Source organism: Hemicordylus capensis, chromosome 5, assembly GCF_027244095.1.
Source record: "Hemicordylus capensis ecotype Gifberg chromosome 5, rHemCap1.1.pri, whole genome shotgun sequence".
In the NCBI taxonomy this organism is placed as follows: Eukaryota; Metazoa; Chordata; class Lepidosauria; order Squamata; family Cordylidae; genus Hemicordylus; species Hemicordylus capensis.
In genome coordinates, this window is record NC_069661.1 from 48,238,529 (window position 1) to 48,261,034 (window position 22,506).

Here is a 22,506-nt window from a genome sequence, read left to right on the forward strand (position 1 = left end):
TAGACTCTACATGTGGCATTCTGTCTATCGGATGCTGTTCTCTGGCTGTTATGCCTGGCACCTACTCTCATGTCTTTTTGATACTAGGAAAAGATCCATTTATATTTCCAGGGGTTTTAATCTGTGATGGAAATTGTATTTAACTGCTGCTGCTTTTCTCCTCTTGGTTATGTCTTATTCTTTTATGAGCATAGATAGCCATGTTAGTCTATTGTTGTTACTGCCCCTTTAAGGGTTTTAGAATGCTTTTAACTGACTACTGTACTTCAAACATAGTAGAAAGATTGGTTGCTTTGCATTGATGAAGCAGGCTGTTATCCATGAACAGTCGTGTTCAGTAAGTCATTAAGGAATCTTGGCAGTCTGTATCAGAGCTACTCAGCTCCGGCCCTCTGGCTGTATTTGGACTACAGCTCCCAGCATCCCCAGCCACAGTGGCCAATAGGGATGATGGGAGTTATAGCCCAATATCTGCAGGAGGGCTGAAGCTGAGTAGCGCTGGGCTACATAGTGTAGACTTCCAGTTTCCCTTATTGTTTTAATATTGCTGTAGTGTTAGATTTTTGCTAAGCCACAATCAAAATACATTTTTTCCATAGAAGACAGGATAGATGTTGATCAGGTAAATAGTGGAATAAATACATCATTCATACCTCAGTCTGCCAGCACTATGTTGGTTTCTCAACAGAGAGCTTGGAAGCTCTTACAACAGAAATGAGTCAGCTAGATTACATGATAGGCCATGGAATACTGTGGTCACCTTCGCACATAATACCAAATGGCAGGTTGATGAAACTGAGTTTAAATCCTGAAAATGGGAATTGCCATGCAGACAATCTTCTAACCCAGGCTGGTCAACCTCCAGTTTCAGGGCAGAGGATCCTTTCCCTCTCTGTGGTCTGCCTAGACCACATTCCAGCATGCCCCATAGCACTCGCATCACCAGACTGCTGGCAAGGCATCAGTATATCAGGGGGAGGTAGCCATCAGCCATGGTGCACAGCACGATCATGAATTTTTGGCATGGACCAGCTGCCTTCGGCAGGGAAATAGCATTTAAAGCCATTTTCTCACAACACTTGTACCACCATCCTTGCAAGAGCCCCACGGCCAGTCTCACACAAATACTTGATTACCGGAAATGGGTGGGTGGGGAGGGGCACTATTTTTGTGTTATTCCAGGAAGGGATCATGATGACTTCCTAGGAGGGAATATGTATATGAGGGTGGGCAAAGGATTGTGGGGTCTGGTCCACTGTGAAAAAGGATGCTCTTGTGATGGCAGACCTGGGCAAAGAAGTCCAGGAACCCTCAACACATTCCTTCCCCCATGTTGGCTTGCTGGCCAAGGATTAGCCATCTCATGAGAGGGCCAGTCCACTTGGGAGGACCAGAGGCTTCACAAGCTTCAGGTGTCCATAGGATTGTGTCCTCCGGAGCTAGGACACCCTACTATAGGGCCTCCCACTGATGTGGGGCCCCTGGTAGATCTGTTTAAATAATAGAACTCACACTCCTTGCCTTCTGCTCCTCACTCAGCTCCTACAGATTCCCAAGGAGTCCAGGCCACTCCATGTGTCAGGCCATTCCCCTGCGGTTTCAGTCTTGCATGTTCGGCAATGGCTGCTAGTACACGTTTAAAATTCCCAGGTTGGGATGGGTGTTGCGGTGTGTGCAGGTCAGCCACCATGAGGAGTTGCAGGTGAGAGGAGCCCCTATTTTCAGCGATCCTTCACAAGATGGGCAAAAATTGACATGCACATGTGCCAAGGATGACTAAACTGGCAGAGTTAGCACTTCCACTTGCGTTAAATGCCAGTCACCACTACCATGAAAGCTGTTGGTGTGGTCTCTTCCCCAGAGGTTATGTGGATCTAGCAATGGGGCTGGGAGGTGAACATGCATGGCCTCCGGCCAACATGCATGTCTCAATAGCCATAGGTAATGCCACAGTGTGTGGTTGCACCCAAGGAAAAGGGGCTGCCCCCCTTCTCCTATTCATTTGTAAAAATAAAAAATAGAGCAGAGCCCCTGGCATGTGTCATCTTTGGCTGATTTTTGTGTTATCGATAGGCACAGACAGATTAGGAATGTGAGGCAAGGAAGACATGAACAAAATGAAAAACGAAAAACTGCAGCATTCAGTGCAAAATCTGGAAATGGAGAGAACAATGAAGAATTTCTAAGGCTTTGATTCTATTTCAGACACAAGACAAAGTAATGCAGAAGAGCAGAATCAGGGGGAAAACTTGGATCAGAATTTTGAAAGCATCTCGAAACCAACACACAGCTTTCCTAGAACATGTGAATATGGCTAAAATTAATAATAATTCATTTTCAAACAAAGTTCCCAATCCAGCTTCCACATCTGCATCACCCTAGGTGGATCAGGGCAGGTTTTAAGCACTCTATACTTGAACTCAAATATCTCCCAGCAGGGCAAACAAGAATGCTGTTCAGAAATGGGCAACTGCATACCAAAAGAATATTTTGGCATTAGTATAAGCATTGGCCTAGAAAATGCACAAAGACTTTCCCATCCCTCTCATATGATCTCTGCTTCATACCACAGAAAACAAGTTGAACCTTACACTTCGTAAAACTGAAATGGGTTCAATGAATGCTAGGGACTGTGCCTTAATTATTAATCCTGCTTTTGTCACATAAAAACAATAAAATGTGTGGTGCTAAAATTCAATTATAAAGACTTCAATTAGAGATTTTTAAGAGCACTATTAAATGTATAATTAGAGCAATTATAATGTCCTAATGATTTAAAATGAAGCTGGAATGTACTACAGAACTCCAGCCTGAATACAAGGCTTGTTATACTTGTTATAAGTCTTCTTATTAATGACTACACACACACACACACACACAAACACAAACACACAGATACACACGTACACACACACACTTCAAAACTGCACCATGTTTCAAGGCAAATAGGTTTTGAGGGGGAAATTGCTGCTAAACAGCATTTTGTTTGAGTTATAACGTCATAGCTAAAAGAACTGTCACCACCTTATGTGTTTTGTCAAAGTATTAAGGAGCCATAATCCTGGTTTTGGAGGTCACGAATTAAAGGGAAAGTTTTGATCTAATGGCTTGACTAATGGCTTTATTGCCCTCTTTGAAACCATAGCTGAATAAGTTTCAGAAAGCTCTATACTGTTCAGCAAGACACATTCATGGAACAGGAAAGCAGGATCCATAATTAAAATGAACAAAGGTTATTGGAATTAGGTTTCTCAAAGGCTGTTGCACTGTAGAAGACACTAAGGCTGTTCTCACGAGAAGCCTAACTGAGAGCGCCCAACTCCTGGGGGATTCCCCCAATGTACCACACTTAACGTGCAGTGCATTGAGGGATATCCAGAGGCTGGGAAAACGAGTCCCAGCCTCGAACGATCCACACTGCATGGAGCAGCGCAGATCGTCTAGGCATGCGATAGCACACCGAAGACTTGACAAAGGATCATTTGGGGGTAAGGTTGGTAAAACCCTGCCCCCCTCCCCCCGCTGCACTCCCCACCCTGGTGGGTAGCATGTTCTCAATGTGATTATTTACCTGGGTACAGAATCATGTGGAAATATGTTAGCATGAACTGTCCTTTTATCCAAATATAGAAGAAGCACTACTGAATCAAGCCAAGACCCTTCTAGTTGAATATTCTGTTTCTTTTAGTGGTCAAGTAGATGTTTCTGGGAAGCCCACCAGAACGAGATGGAAGGCAACAGCAGGAGAGGCATTCCCCCCACTGCCACTGCTTGACTACAACAATTGGTATTTGGAGGCATAATGCCTCCAAACCTGGAGGTAGCATACAGCCATCATTTTAATTGTTTTAAAAAACAATTGTTGAAAAAACAATTAAACAATTTAATCATTTTAATTGCTTAAAAACAATTTAAATCACATCTTTTTAATTAGGCTTTTAAATATTTTATCTGCTGCTTATATCTGGTAGGCTCTTTAGTTTTTATAGTTCTCTGTTTTTAGCTTTTTTATTATTAACTTTTAATTTGAAACTTTTTTTAAAAAAAAAAATGTTATTTTAAATGTGATTTTAGCCTGGTCCTTTAACTTTATTAGTCTTTTATTTTACATGGTATCTATTTTATTAACGTTGTGAGCCACATGGTATCTATTTTATTAATGTTGTGAGCCACCCTGAGCAATTGTGTACTGGAGGGGCAGGGTATAAATATTTTAAACAAACAAACAAATCATGTATACTAGCTCTTGATATATTTGTCCCTCATGAATTTGTTGAATTCCCTTTTAAAGTCAGCTAAGCTAGTGGCCATCATTCTCTCTCTCTCTCTCTCTCTCTCTCTCTCTCAAACTTTTATATCCTGCTCCTCCAGAGCACTGCTGCTCAGGGCAGCTGTGTAAAGGAGGACTTATTTTCATTTCTTCTAAATTTCTAGCTGGTTTCATTGCCTTTTGTCTGAACGAAAATGTCAAATGTTGCAGCCTTTTTCTGTAAGGATGATACTCCAGCCCCCTGAGGTACTCTTTGGCCCCTTTCCCAGCTCTATAATATTTTTCCTGAGTGTGCTGACTGTGTACAGCATTCCAAATGCTGTACCATGGATTTATATAAAGGTATTATAATGTTAGTAGTTTCATTTTTTTATCCCTTTTCTTTGCCTTTTTCACAGTGGCCACACTATGGGTTGAGCTATCCACTATGAATGCAAGATCTCTGTCTTGGGTTAGTTCCCAATAGCTCAGACCCCATCAGTGTATATGTGAACTTGGGGTATGTATGTATGTATGTATGTATGTATGTATGTATTCCTGCTCAATGAAGCTATTCCCACGATCAGTAGAAAGTAGGCTAAGGGAGCCTAGCCAGCTTTCTACTGATCGATCGCAGGCGAGCCCGGTGGTTCAAAGGCAGCTAGCCGGCCTATTTCTCCTTCCATTAAATTATTTGCCCCTTAAATTATTTGCTCCCCTTAAATGAGGTTAACAGAGCAAGCGTTCCATTAACCTCATTTGTTGCTCGTGTGTCGCTGCAGCGCAAAGGGCTCCCAATTAAAAACAAAAACACAAGGTAGACACCAGCAACAGTCAATGGAGGGGCGATGTGCTGGATAGGGCCAGTTGCTCTCCCCTTGCTAAAAATACGAGAATTAACACTTTTAAAAGTTGCCTCTCTCAGCAGAATTTTAACAACTCTTTAAAAATAGCAATACAATGAACTTAACTTATCCTGGTTCTCTTATTGTAAGGCATTTTTGAACTAGTCATCCATCACCCCCTCCAGCCACTCTGCTGACAGGCCTGTAAATGTTGGCATGTCTTTAAAACATTTTATTGTATTTTGAAAGCCAGGTCTGTTCATTAAGATGTTGCTGTTAAATGGTTCATGGATTATTCATAGGTGAAATGATGTCACTGTGTGTTAAACTTAGGACCAAATCCTAAATTAATTGGATCACTCCACCTGGTACTACTCTCTTGTGTTCTGCTTAGCTGGGGTTGTAGTGCTAGATGATATTTAAAAAATAAATGTGAAGAATAGTACAACTTGTTCCAAAGAACCAAGCAAACAAAGCAACACACTAACAAGGAGAAACACAAACTCTACCAAAGCAAAAAAACACCAAAATGTTATGCAACAGTTATGCACAAAAAAAGTTATGCCAAAAAAAAGTTATGCAACAGCTAAACAATAGATTGTTGCTTCTCATTAACTGAGCAGCAAATTTAGAAATAAATTCATCTGAGGCTGTGCTGATGAGAACTAGGCTGTGGAATCAGTGTACAATATTAGGGCTGGACTTGGAATTGTGCACTGTGTGTCCAAAATATACAGAGTGCATCAGAGCACATGCAGAATTCTAGACTGTATGAGTGAGTAGAGTTTTCACTAAGTTGGCAAAACTGTGTATGGGCTTTACTACTTTAGAATACAATTGGGGCTTCTCCATATTTTTTTAAAAAAGATGCTTCCTCTAGAAAATGAATATCTGGATGGGTGGGTAACTTTTTTTTTAATCCGTTCAGTCGTGTCCCCTCACATTCAGTTTTCAGTGTGCGTCACCCCCGCCCCCCCCCACACACATATGCTTTGATTTTTGGTACGTACCACACCCTAGGTGTGATGTTTTTGGTTAATCCGTTCATTGATCCAGGCCAGTTTTGGAATGGTGTTTTCGTTACTTTTATTCCCATCCTGGAGTACAGGCAGGGCTAAAAAACAGCCAGTAGCAGGACCACTGAAGGCAGACTGCACTTGCCTCTCTATAAATAATATCTATTTTATTAAACCGTTAACATTCCTGATTCAACTTCACTGTCTTGTCCTTGCATACCACAACTCTCTTCTCTGGATTCTACACTAGGGACAGAGTGAATGTTCAGTTTAGAAGTTTGCAATTATTCAAACACCCCTGCTCAAACTGTTGTAAGATGCCCATCAATCAATCAATCAATCAATCATCTTTATTCAGTCCATTGACCAGCAAGGAGACGCCCACCTCAAGCATGCTTCAGTTCTGCTCATACAATGCTGCTGGTTGCTGTCCCATCCCTTCCCTTAAGTGGAAAAAACCCTCCTCTGGGGGAAGGGGGATGGGGTAGCGGCTGATGGAGATATCCAGTAAAGATGGGAGGGAACTGCCAGGGCCTATTTTCCTGCAGGAAATGGAACTATGAATGCCATGGCCCATTCACATGTTATGTTCTGTGCATATAACAGTCTGTGTACAGTGTACACAGAAGTCTGCATGCATGGTTTTCATACACTGAGGCAGTTCACACGAGCAACCCTACCCGGGTTTACACAAACCTACTGGGGTAGGGCTGTTTGTGTGGAGCTCTGGGATTAGGCCCAGTCCCGGTGATGCTCTATCAGGCAGCCCAAGTTTTTTAGTGCACCCTTCTACTTCAGATCCCGGTTTTAGTGCACCCTTCTACGTCAGATCTTAGAGCACCTGGCAGTAGGGAAATCCTCCAAGGCACCATGCTCCTTGTTGTCATGCCCTCGATCTCAGACAGCAAGGAGGAAGGGGAAGCTGTCAACTTTTCAGCCGATGCAGGGGTGTCTGAGGGGCAGAGCCCGGCTGTCAGTTTCCAAGAAACGGCTGAGGCAGATCCGGCTGATGATTCAGAGCCGGCACAACATCCTGAGACAGCAGAAACTGTGACGGACCAATCAGAAGAGGAGCTATGCAAGCAACCTCCACTGACTCCACAACAGAGGTGTATTACAAGATGAAGAACTCAGCTAGAAACTATCAGGAGGAGTAAACGCCTCTTGCAGAGGGCTGATAAGCTTTGAATTCCTGACAGCTGGGAGCTCTCGGCTTGAACTATAAATTACATCACCAGCTTTCTATTCACTGGTGGAAAGCAACGTTTGTCAACTTTCGTGTCGACAGCTTGCAGCCAAGCCCAATAAAGAAGAACTGTTCTGAGCCGTATCTTGTTTCTGCAGCTCCGTTTGGTACTGTGAACTTCCCTGCCAGGTGGCCAGATACTGACACTTGTGTGGTGCATGGTGGGATTTCTGGAGGCCGGGCTTTATTTCCCCAGCCTCCAGATGTCTGCACTGCTCCCAGCAGCATGGCTTGGACACAAGGAAGAAGAGGATTGACAGGGGGTGGGGGTGGAGGTAGGTGGAACCCTACCATCCCCCTGCCCTCCCCAGCCCCACACCATTAGATCGTGTTAATGGCCTTATTCTGTTCAATGCACATCAAGTGGTACACTTCCAGGCCAGGTGCAAGTTTAGCAGCTTAGTGAAAACCCTTCGGCCACCCTTGGCCACCTTATTGTCTGAGCTATGCTAAGATGAAGCCCTTGCACTAAGATAAAGACACTGCTCCAACGAACTCCCAATAATAAATCTGATGAAAATATAACACTTTCAGTTTTGCCTGGATGATAAACACAGAAGTGTTTGTTTATATAAAGTTTATATATTATGTGTTTTATTTATATGTCAGTTTTATTGCATTCATGGAAGCTCTAAAATAAAGTCAAATAATCGATTTTCATACGTCTGTGTGAATACATTTTGCTTATGTAGCTATGTCCATATATGCGTGCATAATAGAAATGTTTTGAGACTGGCAGAGCAGGAAGCTTTCCTATATAAATGCCCAAGCAGTCCTTTCCCTCCCTATATCTCATTATTATTTTTTATAAGGTGTTAAAAGCATTGGGCAGGTTAACTCTATGAGGCATATCTAATTGAATGCCTTTTTTCTTCCCAAGTGGGGCAGAGAACCTTTGTCTGAGTACAAATGAATTACCTCACTTAAACTCCCCCCCCAATTGATTTTGGCTATGCATTTGTTAATTAATAGTGTGATATCTGGATTTAATTATCTGAAGATATATATATACACACACACACCCCTACTAATAGGCTGTGGTTCAAGATTTTGCTTTAGCAACAAGAGAGGAAAACAGTTTTCAATCATAATTATTATTTATTTTGCAGGAGTTTGTCGTTTCGTAATTCCCACTCAGCAGAGCAAGTCAGGATCATACAGACAACAGTCTCCTTCCCCTTCCATATGAAACTCACAAAATCTGGACTTTGTCCCGCAAGCAAAGAGCAAGCTTTGGTCTACAATGCAACAAAATGAGAAGGTGGAATCCTGAGGTAGTAAAGTGGATCATATCACTTCAGACTATGGATGGGGCACTATTTCTGAATGCTCACTCAGGTTAAAAAAAAAAAGAGCCCCATAAGCAACCCCACCCCCGAAACCAACAACAGCTAGCAAGCACATTAGGAATAAAGGTTCTTTCCCCCCTAGCCTACTTGATATTTTTCTACTTGCAGAGACTTTTTTTTGCAGACCAGCATTCATAACGTGAACCTTTCTAGCATATTCTATTGCCACAGAACATCTTATTCCTTGCTAACTGAGCAAAGAGGCACCTTATAAAAGTGGTGATTAAATGTGGTGGCATTATTTAGCAGGGGGAGAGCAACTGGCCCTATCCAACCCCAGCACAGCATCCCTCCAGTGGCTGTTGCTGGTGTCTTTCTTATATTTCTTTCTCTTTTTTTGGATTGTGAGTCCTAATGGGACAGGGAGCTATTTTATTTATTCCTTCCTTCATTCATTTATATCTATGTGAACTGCTTTGGGAACTTTGGTTGAAAGGTGCTATAGAAATATTCATTGTATTCCTATTCCCATCCCATTCTGCTTTATGGGTAAGTCAAGCTCAGGTGAACAACAACAAGGTGCTCTTGGAGCAGATAATTTCAGCTGAATCAATTCTATAAAAGCAGGGGAAAGGAGATGCTATCTTCCTTGAACACCCTTCTCCTATGTAATACTGCTCACACTAGTAGTATACCACATCTGTGAGCTCTTAAATTGCATGGTTAATCTGGATGCAGTAATGTTTGCACTGGCTGTCAGGCAAGTTAATTCTAGAACTCTACAAGCCTAACTCAGAGACCTTTTGGCATCAGTGGCACTTATGGGCTTTTTGTGGTTTCTGTGACTGACTTATAAGACAGCTGCTGTACGTCTTCATTGCTACATTGGTGCATCGCGTTCTGCCTTGCCTGTGGGAAAGTATCTACGCTAGATAAATTACCACACAGGTTTATGGCAATATATACATGTGTACGTTACAGCTCAAAAATGTATGCATTGTTTTTTCTCAGGGAAAGATTCCAGTTAACCAGCATGTTCAGAACATATTGAGAGAGGCTATTTTATCAAAGAAAAACAGCATAATTTACCCTTTACTCTTTTACTGTGTGACAACCACTTGTGCTCTCTGGTGAACTTCTCTTTTTTTCAAATCTAAACTAATAACTTTTGTTGTACCCTGCTGTGCTATGGACGCATACATTTGTGGAGGCCTTCAACACCCTTGATAGTATTTACTTTTCCTATATCTTTATATGTTTTCAATCTTGTTTTTCTTGATTTTCTTCACATTGTTTATTAGTTTTGGATCCTCATGTTCCATTTGCCCCCAGCCACAGTGGTACCATTGATTTCTTTTAAAAACTTAATAAATGCCTTACATGTGTTTGGAAAGTACTGATGGCAATGTCATTTTTGTGCCAGTTTTCTAGAAGCTATAAAGCTGGATTATAGCATTGTATTAGCACTTTTGCAGATTTAGGTTTTCCATGAATGTAGGTTAATTTCAATACACTCTTCATAACATTCAAACTACATCCATTTGTAAGATACAATTGATGCTTTCGAATATATTGTTGATATGTAGAAATACTTTATATTTTATGATAAAGTAAATGTAAAGTTGTGCCATTGAGTCGGTGTCGACTCCTGGCAACCACAGAGCCCTGTGGTTTTCTTTGGTAGAATACAGGAGGGGTTTACCGTTGCCATCTCCCACACAGTATGAGATGATGCCTTTCAGCATCTTGCTGTATCGCTGCTGCCTGATATAGGTGTTTCCCATAGTCTGGGAAACATACTAGCAGGGATTCAAACCGGGAACCTCTTGCTCACTAGGCAAGTTACTTCATAGGAACATAGGAAGCTGCCATATACTGAGTGAGACCATTGGTCTATCTAGCTCAGTATTGTCTACCCAGACTGGTAGCAGGTTCTCCAAGGTTGCAGGCAGGAATCTCTCTCAGCCCTATCTTGGAGATGCCAGGGAGGGAACTTGGAATTTTCTGCTCTTCCCAGAGCGGCTCCATCCCCTGAGGGGAATTTCTTACAGTGCTTGCACTACTACATGAGATCCCTTTTTCATTTTTAATGTACATGTTCTTCTTTCTCTTCTTTCATTAGCATCTATCATGCAACAGCATGTGCAGAAGGACTGCAAGGAGGACAGAGGAAAATATTATCCAGCTTCCATGTATTCAACTTGTACACATGCTTACCATATTACTGAGACTAGGAGGCCCTGCTTTGTTTTGAGTTCTCAACTACAGAGCCTACACATTTACAAAGGGTATATGTACAGGCTTTGATTCAATCTTTGATTAAAGCATGGAAGTTTGGAGTGGGATCAGTAGCCATGACCCTGCTTCTTGCTCCATGTGTTCATGGTATGTGCATTTGTGATATGAAATGTGCTGCTTCTTTTTTCTGTTTTTCACTCTCTTTCTCTTGCAGATAGTTTCCCTACAAAGTAGCTTAACAATCATTCCTTCTCCCTGGGAAACCCTGGAATTGTAGTTAAGTGTGCTTAGTGTGGGGCAGAATGTCACTAACAGTATTCTTTAGCCCTGCACTAAATTACAGTTTTCAGGAATTGTAGGTGTGGTGATGGGGAGCCATGACAGTTAAACTAGTATACAGGTGAACCTCGGTATCTGTGTAGGTTCTGTTCCCTGCTTCTACCTCAGATAATAATACCACAGTTTCTGAGGCATGAAGTCAATGGGGATGGGGGGTTAGTTTCCTGGAGGCTGGGAAACTGCAGTAAAAATGGGCAAAAATGGGGGAATGCCAATAAAAGTGCCCTAATGTGCTGTGTGGAACTCCAGCAGTCCAGCAATGTCCCCAGAAGTCCAAATGGCTCCATTATTCCCACAATTCTTTGTGAAAAATGTGTTCCTGTGGGTCGCACAGCCCTTGTGGACATACTCCAGGATACAAAAAGAGCTTTTGGAGAGAGGGGAGAGAAGCAAAGGCTTTTTCTGCCATTGTAGCACTACAGAAGATGTCAGCCACTATTTTAATCCCTTTTTTGAAAATACTCAACATTCCCCAAATAGCTCAGGGTGGTGTACATGGTAATTCCTTTCTTTTCATCCTCATAATAACCCTGTGAAGCATGTTATGGTGATGGTTGAAGATAATCCATTAAGCCATTAAGCTTTGTGGCAATTTGAACATGATTCTTCCTGGTAGGAAGATGTGTGAGCCGGCTCACATCGAGCTGGTCCAGTTTGGGCAGTCTGTGTTCAAACCAGACCAGCCTCCCAAAGCAGAGTTTTCGTCTGAGTTTGAACCGGACTGACCCACGGTTCAAAGAGCCAGCTCGCGGGCTGGCTTGGGTGGTATAATTGTTAAGGGGAATTGAGCTAGTATTCCCCTTTACAAGTAAAGAGGGATTATTTACTTATTTATATACTTATTTATTTAAAATATTCATACCCTGCATCTCCAGTACACCACTGTTCAGGGCAGGTCACAACATTTCTAAAATACTGCAGTTACAATGTCAAATCAGACTAATAAAACTAACCAAATTAAGTTAAACAAGTTAAAAACTCAAGTTAAAACCACTATTAGAATTACAGTTTTTAAAGTTTCTGTCAGGCTCCACAGCGGGTTGGCTTTTGCTCTTGGCGGGGGATGTAAGTGGTGTGGCTAGGCCTCAGAGCCCTTCCAAGGGTCTGGTGCTCCTTCTCAGAACTGAGCTTGTTACTTTCACAAAGCCCCTAAGAGACTACTGCCCTAGGCCTTAGAGAGATCATTGGGCTCTTGCCAGGATGAGCTCTCCTCGCTGACTGGCCCCTCATCATTGGCTGGCCAGACTCTATATAGCCCCTGACATTCAGAGCAATTCTTGTGAGACCTTGGCCAAGATCTTGTTTCAAAATCTCATGGTAACTCCCACCGCTCTCACAAGATGGTCCCAGATGCTTGGGCATCCTTCCTTACCATGGGGAGTGTCTCTCTACTTCCCTGCAGGGGCCAGTACCGGGAGGAAGGAACAAAGATGCCACTCGAGCAGATAAGTGGCATCGCAGTATGCTCCTCATCCTGGATGGTGGCCTGCCACCCTCCCTGCTCTGGTCCATTTCCCGGGGTTCCCACGCAGTTTCAAATTAAAAGTTATTTTAAAAGCTATAAACTAAGAATTAAAAAACTAAAGAACTTATTTGAATGGGAGATGACACGTGTGAGCACTGTAAGATATTCCTCTTTAGGAATGGAATTGCTTAAAAAGCCTCTTTAGAAAGATGTGTCTTTAGTTGTTTCTTAAATGCTGAGGGAGGAAGCATGGTGAAGCTCTTCAGGTAGGGCATTCCAAAGCTGAGGGGCCACAACCAAAAAGGTCCTGCCTCTCTAGTCCCCGCCAACAAGGTCTCTCTTAGTGGCAGGGCCATGAGCAGGGCCTGAGATGATGGGCAGAGGGCACTGGCAGGTTCATATGGGTGAATGCAGTTTGACAGGTACCCCAGCCCCAAGACATGTAGAGCTTTAAAAGTCAAGACCAGCACCTTGAATCTAGCCTGGAAGCGGACCGGTAACCAATGCCGCAGGATGGATGTGATATTCATAAAGCAACATGTGTTCACGAGAATATTTGAGGCAGCATTCGAGACCAGCTGAAGCTTCCAAACCTTCTTCAAGGGCAGCCGCATGTAGAGTGCATAGCAGTAGTCCAATCTGGATGTTACCAAAGCATGAGTGACAGAGGTCAACTCCGACTTCTCCAAGTAGGGTCGCAGCTGGTGTACCAGCTGTAGCTGTAGCTGGATCCCCATTTACAAGTATATCCCTCGAGCTGGCCCGCAAGGCTGCTGTGACAAATGAAACAGTGCGGACGGCTGGCTCACACACCTCTACTTCCTGGTCCAAGTCCAACAATCTAACCTGCTATATCACATTGGCCCTACAATGCACTTTTTTTGCTGGCAGAAAAGTTGAAACCAATAAAAGTGAACATGAATTGTTGTTTAAGTTATCTTATTCCTGGGAACCAATGTTGTTGCTTGGGAGACCACCATCAAACCTTAGCCTTCTTCCATTTAGCTTTGAACACGTTTTGAATGCCTGCTTCGGCCCCCGGGGAACCCTCAGCTTCTTTTTTGTTCTCAAAAGTATATTAACCTTTGAGAACACCTTCTGCAATGTGAAGTTACAAAAGCTGTTTCATTTGCCACAACAGGCCTCTTATAAAGCACTTTGTAAAATGGGGATAAATATGCTATTTATTAAAGCCATATTTTGCTGTCCATGTCCTGTAAGGGTTGGATTACATAGTATGCAATTTTCTCTCTTTTAAAAGAGGAAGTGTAGGTCTCAACATGTATTTGTGGACCATTTGTGGAATCACAAGTTCACTTTTTTAAATTTTAAAAAAAAAGACTATGGGGAAAGAATACAGACTTGCATGACTAATGCAAGCCTGTATTGTAGCTAAGGGTTAAGAAGGGGGGGGGGAGCCCTTTCATGCCCCCTTGAATTTGCCTGTTAAAGAAGTAGGATATTTTCATGATTTTCCTCTGTTTCTTAAGAGTGGGTAGATCCATATGTGCAACATGGTGGACACAGAAATAAAGCTGATCTGAAATCCTCCCTCACACATGTTTGCAGGGATGAAGCTGGGGGAGTTCAGTTGGACGACTGAGAAGAACTGACTGGGGTGAAGTTTTCACCCTTACAGCAGGGGCCATTCATAGAGGTCATTTATAAAATCAAACAAGTTGTTCTAGTAAGAATTAATCAGCCTACTTTCCTTTCTCTATCAACTGGACTAAATTTGGTTCAAACTGAGGTCCACAAGCTAGTTCTCTTGCACCTCAGATGTTCATGTGCCCACCATCTTGGATTGGGGTGGATGACATTACACCATTGAGGTGTTACACCATTAAGGTGTTCCTCAATGGTTACACCAATGGTTACACCATTGAGGTGTTCCTGTGTGTCACTCACTACAACTGTAGCAAATTTGGTTCACATCAGTTAAGCAGTTCATAAATTAGCCCACTTGCACCTTCTCCTGGGAGAAATCCATAATCTGAGTTCATTTATTGGCTTTCAGGAGAGCCCTTAAGATGTCTGTTTGGCCTAGACTTCTAGGGTTTTTAAACTGCTGTAAATGTTAGGCCAACTGTTAATTGGTTTTATGCTTTTTTATAGCTTTGATTTTAATAGTTAATTGATTTTTATTGTTTTTATTTTGATGTAAACCACCCTGAGCCAGTTTTGGAAGGGCGGTATATAAATGAATGAATGAATGAATGAATGAATGAATAATGTGGTGATGATGCTGGTCTTTGAGAAATAAAATAAGGTGACTCAACACTGTCAGTTTCATATCCCATCATCCCTTTTCAGGCCTCCAGATTGTATGCAGATTAATAAGTGGAGTGGAGATCACATCCACTGTTCCATCCCCAATCTCCAGACATGACACAAACATGAATATCTGGGAAGACTGATGGTTAAAGACCAACACTATCTAGTAGCTGTGATGGCATTACTGAGCAATCCAGACTCATGACTAAGCACCACTGAAATCAACGAGACAAGTCAATCATGATGAATTTACATCTTATTGATTTCAATGGGACAGTCATGACTAAGTTAGACTGAATGTTGCCTGCTAAGTGCAATTCAAAATGAGTGAAAATAAAATAACTTTTTTAAAAAAGGGTATACTAATACAACAATCCAAAAAACCCCAAACCTCATAATAATCAGGAAAATCTAATGGTAGAAAGCATCTGTTTGCCGCTTCTTAGGAGTGCTTCTTTAAAAAAAGGGGGGGGGGAGAAAAAGAAGCCCTGTTCAGTTTCAATGACTAGTTGCAAGGGATTTTTCCCTACTGAAAGTTATTGCCTAGTGTTGTTTTTCTCAGCCTTCTGACAACTTTGATTTATGAGGAGAGTCTGAACTCTATCTGATATTAACATTGCCTTGAGGAATGAGAATAAAACATTGGGGCCAAGCCAACAGAGCTCCTCTACTGTCTTGGAACAGACTCTGGCTCCGAGAGTTTACACTGGTATTGTTGTCATTACATTTTGATCCTGGCAATATGTCACTCTCTTTTAAAAGCAATTCTTTTGTCAATAGACACAGTAGATGAAGATTGGGGATAAAAATATAAATTTTTCAGACCTCCCCTTAAGTTTTGTAGCAAGCCAAATTATTTCGGGTCTTGTGGTAGCAAGCACTACTTGTCCCCCTAACTAAGCAGGGTCCACCATGGTTGCATTTGAATGGGAGACCACATGTGAGCAATGTAAGATATTCCCCTCAGGGAATGGAGCAGAAGGTTCCAAGTTCCCTCCCTGGCATTATCTCCAATATATGGCTGAGAGAGATTCCTGCCTGCAGCCTTGGAGAAGCCGCTGCCAGTCTGTGTAGACAATACTGAGCTAGATAGATCAATGGTCTGACTCAATATATGGCAGCTTCCTATGTTCCTAATTGTTCAGAGGTATGACTTTAATTAACATATTTCAGATGCATTCTTATCCCTGGACCTCTGGGCCAAAGTCCAGGGCTTCCATACCCCCTGGGGCCCCCCAAATCCTCTTTAGAGACAGAGGGGGAGTGGGAAAAGAAACATGTGGGATGGGAATATGTTAAGTCGCATGTTGAAATGTTTCTCCTAATGCATATTTGCATAAATATACCTATTTTATATTCTTACATTCTTGTGAGTTCAGTTGCTATTTGTTCCCTCAAGAACCCATGTGTTAAAAATACTGCGTGTGACACTGTGTGTGTGTGTGTGTTTAGGGGGATGATGCTTAACTTTCAGCAGGGGTGGGGTGGGGGTGGGGCTCCAGGGGGAAACGGGCCTCCAAAGGCTTTTAGGTCCAGGCTCCAAAATTACCTAGGTATATCTTTGACATGTCTTGTTGATTAGGGAGATTTTTGACTTCAGACTTCTGAAGATTTAATTGTTTTGCATTTTCTTATTGGTTAGAATAATCAATGTTAGAGTTGGAAGGGACCTTGGAGGAAATTGTAAAGGAAACTGCAGTGAAGGAAACTGCTACAGCATCGGTTGCTGTACCAGTTGCAGGGGAGCAACAGCAGGAGACCTCTTGCCTGTGGGCTTCTCAGAGGCATCTGGTGGGCCACTGTGTGAAACAGGATGCTGGACTTGATGAGCCTTGGGCCTGATCCAGCAGGGCTGTTCTTATGTTCTTATCCCTGACAGATGACCATCCAGCTTCTGTTTAAACTATCAGGAAGAAGAACCCACTAGTGCTTGAGGCAGATTGTTCCATAGTCTAACAGTTCTCACAGTTAGAAAATTCTTCCTAAAGTTTAGCCTAAATCTGCTTCCCTGTAATTTCAATTCATTGTTTCTAGTCCTGTTTCAGGAGCAACAGAGAATAAGTCCACTCCTTTTTTTAATGTCATAACCTTTCGGATATCTGAAGATGGTTATCATATACACCCTTAGTCTCGGGTTAAACATAACCAACTACTTCAAATATTCTTCATAGAACTCTGTTTTCAAACTCCCACCATCTTTGTTGTGCTTCTATGAATTTGTTCCGGTACATCAATGTGCTTAAAATACAATGCCCAGAACTGGACACACCTCACACAGTAAGTGAGGTTGGACTACTGCAGAATAGAAGAACTATTGCTTCTTGATTGTGGTGTTGTGGTTGGTCATCAGGGAAGAGCTACTAATCAGTGAGATTAATACTTCTGGTGTGATTCTGATGTGCAGAGAACATTGTGCTGTTACTGTTCCATGCAATACAGCAGTGTCTTTCCATAAGATACACAGGCAGTGCTCACTTTATAACTTATTTCCATTTTATGTATTTCCATACAGATTACTCTGAGCCAGAATTTTTACAGAGCATTGTTATGTGTTCCAGAGTTTCCTTTGGATGACAGATCAATGGAGACGTAACATGTCTTAGCAATATATGCTTTTTTTCCAAATATGCAGCATAATGGAACAAAAAAACACCCAACAACAACGAACAACAACTCTGACAAGTAGGTAGCCCAACCACTAATCCCTAAAAAATCCTAAACAACAAATGTCCCCATCAGCTCTAGAGATGGGGTAGAGTTCTGTCACATCAGAAGCTGGGCTGGATCCATGGCTTCCAAAGAAGGGTGTAAGAATTTCCTTAAGAGGTCTTGGACCCTCTCATTTCCAGCATGTTCCAGAACTACAGGGAGCCCTCAGGCATGGTGAGAGAGATGGAATCTCATTGGATTAAACACCTTCTCTCCTGGGAGTACATTCTGTATCCCAGGAGGGAAGGCCTCCAGTCCAGTGAGGGTCTGAAAAATATCCTGCCCACTTCCAGGGAAAGTGGTCAGGAAAGTGATCAGGATGTGAGCCAGGGATTTAACACTCAATTTATGTATTTATTTATTAATTCTCAAGTTGTAATTTCATTGGGTACTTTGATCAAGCCTGGGGGCCATAAAAACACAGGTTTGGTTTGTTGGTTTGTCTTGTAATGAATTCGTATACCACCCACTACCGAAGTCTCTCTAGGCGGTTTTCAGCATAAAACAAACCAAGAATAAAGCAAACCAATAATTTAACAGTTGAGACATAAAACCAGATTAAAATATCCATAAAAACATCAACTAACTAAAAAGCTTGGCTGAAGAGATGTGTCTTCAGTTATTTCCTAAAAGTCAACAGGGATGGAGCAGCTCTAATCTCAGCAGGAAGAACGTTCCACAGTCCTGGAGAAGGCATGCCTTTGAGTCCCCATCAGATGAGCTGGAGGCATCCTCAGATGAGCAGCCCCCCCCCCCAAGACCTTAATAGGTGATGGGGTTTATAATGAATATAGCATTCTCTTAAATACCATGGGCCCAAGTCGTTAAGGTAATAACCAGCACTTTGTATTTAAATGTAATATATTTGTATCTAAATGTAGGTTGTTGTTGTTGTTGTTGTTATTTTGCATTTATATCCCGCTCTTCCTCCAAGGAGCCCAGAGCTGTGTACTACATACTTAAGTTTCTCCTTACAACAACCCTGTGAAGTAGGTTAGGCTGAGAGAGAAGTGACTGGCCCAGAGTCACTCAGCTAGTATCATGACTGAATGGGGATTTGAACTCGGGTCTCCCCGGTCCTAGTCTAGCACTCTAACCACTACACCACACTGGCTGACATTTAGACTAAGAAAGCTCTGGGGCAGTGAATGTGCAGTACATGGATTGGGAGAGGAGTGATTTCTGTCAAACTTCCCTTGCTTCCAAAGTCCACTGTAGCTCCCAAAAATATGTTCCTGAGGGTTGCGTGACCCTCAGGGACATATTGTAGAGGGGCAATATGGGCTTTAAGGAAAGATGAATGAAAATTGCCCCTCTCACAAAGTATGTGCTACATATAATTGCTGCACTAGCACTTCATCATTAGGATGGATGCTGGACACTGTCTGGTAGATGTGGAATGAATTGTGGAAGGTATTCCAGGTTCCATAATTCACAGTTTTGGCAAAATGGAATGATTTCATACCACTCTCTTCCAAAACCCCACAAAGCACACATGGGTCACTCCTTCTAGGAGAGTGCATTCATTTTATGAGGAATGGAAAATGGAACTGAATCAGGCCCGTTCAGTCTGATATTCATTTGTCACAAAACAAATGCCTTTGAGGCCTAAATTTGCTCAACAGTACAGTCTATTTGGTCCTTTCAGAGTCTGTTTGTTTTCATGATGGTGATGATGAGGGCTTACTTTGTAGGGAAAGTTTGTAGGCAAAGCAGTGGGTTTTTTCCTCTTCTTTAAATTGTTTCTAAACTGCAAAAAAAGAGTATCAGAACTTCTCATGGCCGCATCATCCTGGTGGTAGCCATAGTTATTTTCTGCAATGCTATAGATGTTTATTTGACATTGTAAAGAATTATTTTTTCTGTTTTGGCAGGCTTGGCTGGTTCTCTCAGGAACCTTTCAGCCAAACAGGACCTGCAGCCATGAACTACAGTAAAAGCTTTGGAAGATGAAATCCACCTATTCTTTTAACCTCTGAAAATTACTATCCTCTAGTAAAGTATAGTAGTATACATGTATAGAAAAGGTATACAAACTCTGACTGAGAAGCAGCAATCAAAAATAAGAAATTCACAGCCAAAGCAATGTTTAGTACAAAGAACATGCCAAAATAATAGAAACCACACAAATTGTGGTCACTGGTGACTGGTCTGGTTAAAGCAGTTGTATGTTGTATCTGGCACTCTGCATTCCATTCAACAGATAGATCTCTTTACCAGAAACCCTCTGGATAGTTAAACATACAACAGATGCATTTAAAGCACACTGTATGGGTCGGGGGGAAAGAACTTCGTTGGTGGTCACAAACACCAAAGAATCAGGTAGAAAACTCTGAATAGAGCAGGCACATTATATGAAGGGGGGGAACTTCTGCCTTTCTTTTTCTTTTTTAAAAACCAAGTCTTTCACAGTCCAAACCCTGTAATGTACCTGCTCATGAATTTACGAATAAATCCAGATTAAGGTTTGTGTGTCTAAACTGCAAGAGCTCTTATCTTTCAGACAGATGGCCATTGAGTAATATAATTTGCTTTGGGAAATCTGGACATATTTTATCTGTATGCATCCCAGTCAGTGTTAAAAGCCACATCTTTTTGCTGGAGGTATAGCCTATGCTACTCTGCAAGCTATTAAACACCCCATGGCTCCTGTTAAAGCAAAGTGTTTTCAATTGCATAGCATGAGGCAAGCTTCTGCAAAATAATAAATGGTTGGCTTTTGGGGAGGGGGGGTTACATTAATCCATGTGCCCAAAGATTTTGAGCCTGTATAAACATTTAAAATATTAAAAATATTTGAACTGGAAAACATGCTCATTGGCTCTAATGCTTGTGGGTTTTCATGAAAGAAAATAACCAGCATCTTCTTTTTGTTTGTACAACTCTCAAATGTAAAATGGGATAATAAAAAAAGAACGCAAAATAATTTCACTTCCTTTTTTATAGGCTATTTACAGCCACTTTAGTTCATTTATGGGCATTTTGTTTCATTTCTCAGACCAGAACAAAATCTTCCAGTGTGGATGATGCCTGTGGGATTCTGCAAAGCTTCTTCTGCTTCTTTTTCATTGTTCTTTGACAGATGGCATGAAAACAATCAACTAGTTGAAGTCGCATCTCATCTTTATTGTCATGAAGGCTTGGAGCCTAGCTTCAAGCCCTTTAGATTTTTATCTCAAAGCAGAAGGAAAACCCACCTCCTGACTGAAATAAATTGGAGAAATATGTGTATTTATATTGTTCATATAATTAGGGGTCATATTAAATATATGGGAAAGGCTGCCTACGGTGTTCAGTTGCTGTATACAAACAGAAGGAGGATGCTTGGACCAATAGGATATCACCTACTTGTCATTTAGCTGGCAACCATTTGAATGCTGGACCCCTGGTCCTTCTCTAGAAAGACATTATTTCAATGTAAAGCGATTGCTGATTGATTTAATTCTTATATCCATGAAAAGTCATTGAGAGAGAACAGGGAAATAGCAAAAGCATGAGGTAAAATAATGTAAGAAAAACTAAAATTTTGAGTGGAAGCAAAAGTTGAAGAATCATTTATTTATTAATATTTCATAAACTTCTTGGTATTTATTTATTTATTTAACAGATTTGTATACCACCCAAAACACAAGTCTCTGGGTGGTTTACAATGAAACAATATAAACAACAAATAAAAAGGTTAAAACATTACAATAATTAAAAATTTAAAACAACATTAAAACTATTAAAAACCATCACACTATTAAAACATTATCTAATTAAAAGCCAGGGTGAACAAATGTGTTTTCACTTCCTTTTTTAAAGTTGTAAGAGATGGGGAGGATCTTATTTTGGCAGGGAGCATGTTCCAAAGCATTGGGGCAGCAATGGAGAAGGCCTGTACCCAAGTAGCTACCAGATGAGCCAGTGGCAACTGCAGATGAATCTCTCCCGATGATCTTAATGGATGGTGGGGCTCATAGCAAAGAAGACTTTCTCTTAAATACCCAGGGCCCAAGCCATTTAGGGCTTTATAGGTTATAACCAAGACCTTGTATTTTGCCCGGAAACTTATCAGCAGCCGGTGTAGATCTTTTAAGATAGGAGTGATATGGTCTCTCCAAGATGACCTGGAGTCCAATCTGGCTGCCGCATTCTGAACCAAATGCAGTTTCCAGACTACATACAAAGGTAGCCTCACATAGAGCACATTGCAGTAGTCAAGTCTGGAGGTGACAAACAAATGTACTACTGTTCTGAGGTCATTTATCTCAAGAAACTGATGCAGCTGGCATATCAACTGAATCTGATAGAAGGCAGTTCTGGCCACTGCCTCAACCTGGGATACCAGGGAGAGGTTTGTGTCTCAGTTTGTGACACTGAGAGGTAACCAAAGGTTCAGATTCAAGTTTGGGGCTAAAACTTTCCTAAAGTTTGGTGACGAAACCACCGGTTCACGCTAGGGATGTGCGAACCAGCTTCACTTCGAACAGGTTTGACGTCGAGCTGGTTCGGTCCGATGTCTCAGTGTCAAACTGAACCACCCCCTGTTCAGTCTGGCCCCGGACTGAACCCCGGGGGAGTTCGTGAATTTTTTTTAAAAGGTTTTTTTTTTAATTACCTTTTCCCCCGAAGGGGAAGGTCCTCGAGGTGGCGGCAGGGTGTGTGTGTCTGCAGAGGTTCCCCCTCCCCACCACTGGCCTCCATTCTCACCCCCTCCGGCCCGTCCGGCCATTTTTTTGGCCCGTTCAGGCCTCCGTATTTTGGCACGATGGCCATTTTGGATGCCACCGCACATGCGCAAATGGCCTCTGCGAGGCCTGGCATGACCCAGGGCCTCACAGAGGCCATTTGCGC

At 42.0% G+C, this 22,506-nt stretch overlaps 1 long non-coding RNA gene across 4 annotated transcripts; it reads left to right on the forward strand.

Annotated features, from left to right (window-relative positions):
- The first annotated feature begins 253 nt into the window (after positions 1–253).
- LOC128327761 (uncharacterized) lies at positions 254–20,897 on the forward strand. 4 transcript variants are annotated; one of them, XR_008308769.1, is made up of 6 exons: positions 254–337; positions 2,206–2,304; positions 8,466–8,630; positions 17,474–17,643; positions 19,545–19,697; positions 20,669–20,897. It is a non-coding gene; the product is annotated as an uncharacterized LOC128327761 (long non-coding RNA). The 4 variants fall into 4 exon arrangements; XR_008308771.1 differs by lacking the exon at positions 20,669–20,897 and adding an exon at positions 4,669–4,769 and having other exon boundaries at positions 19,545–20,657; XR_008308770.1 differs by lacking the exon at positions 19,545–19,697.
- Positions 20,898–22,506: the final 1,609 nt, after the last annotated feature.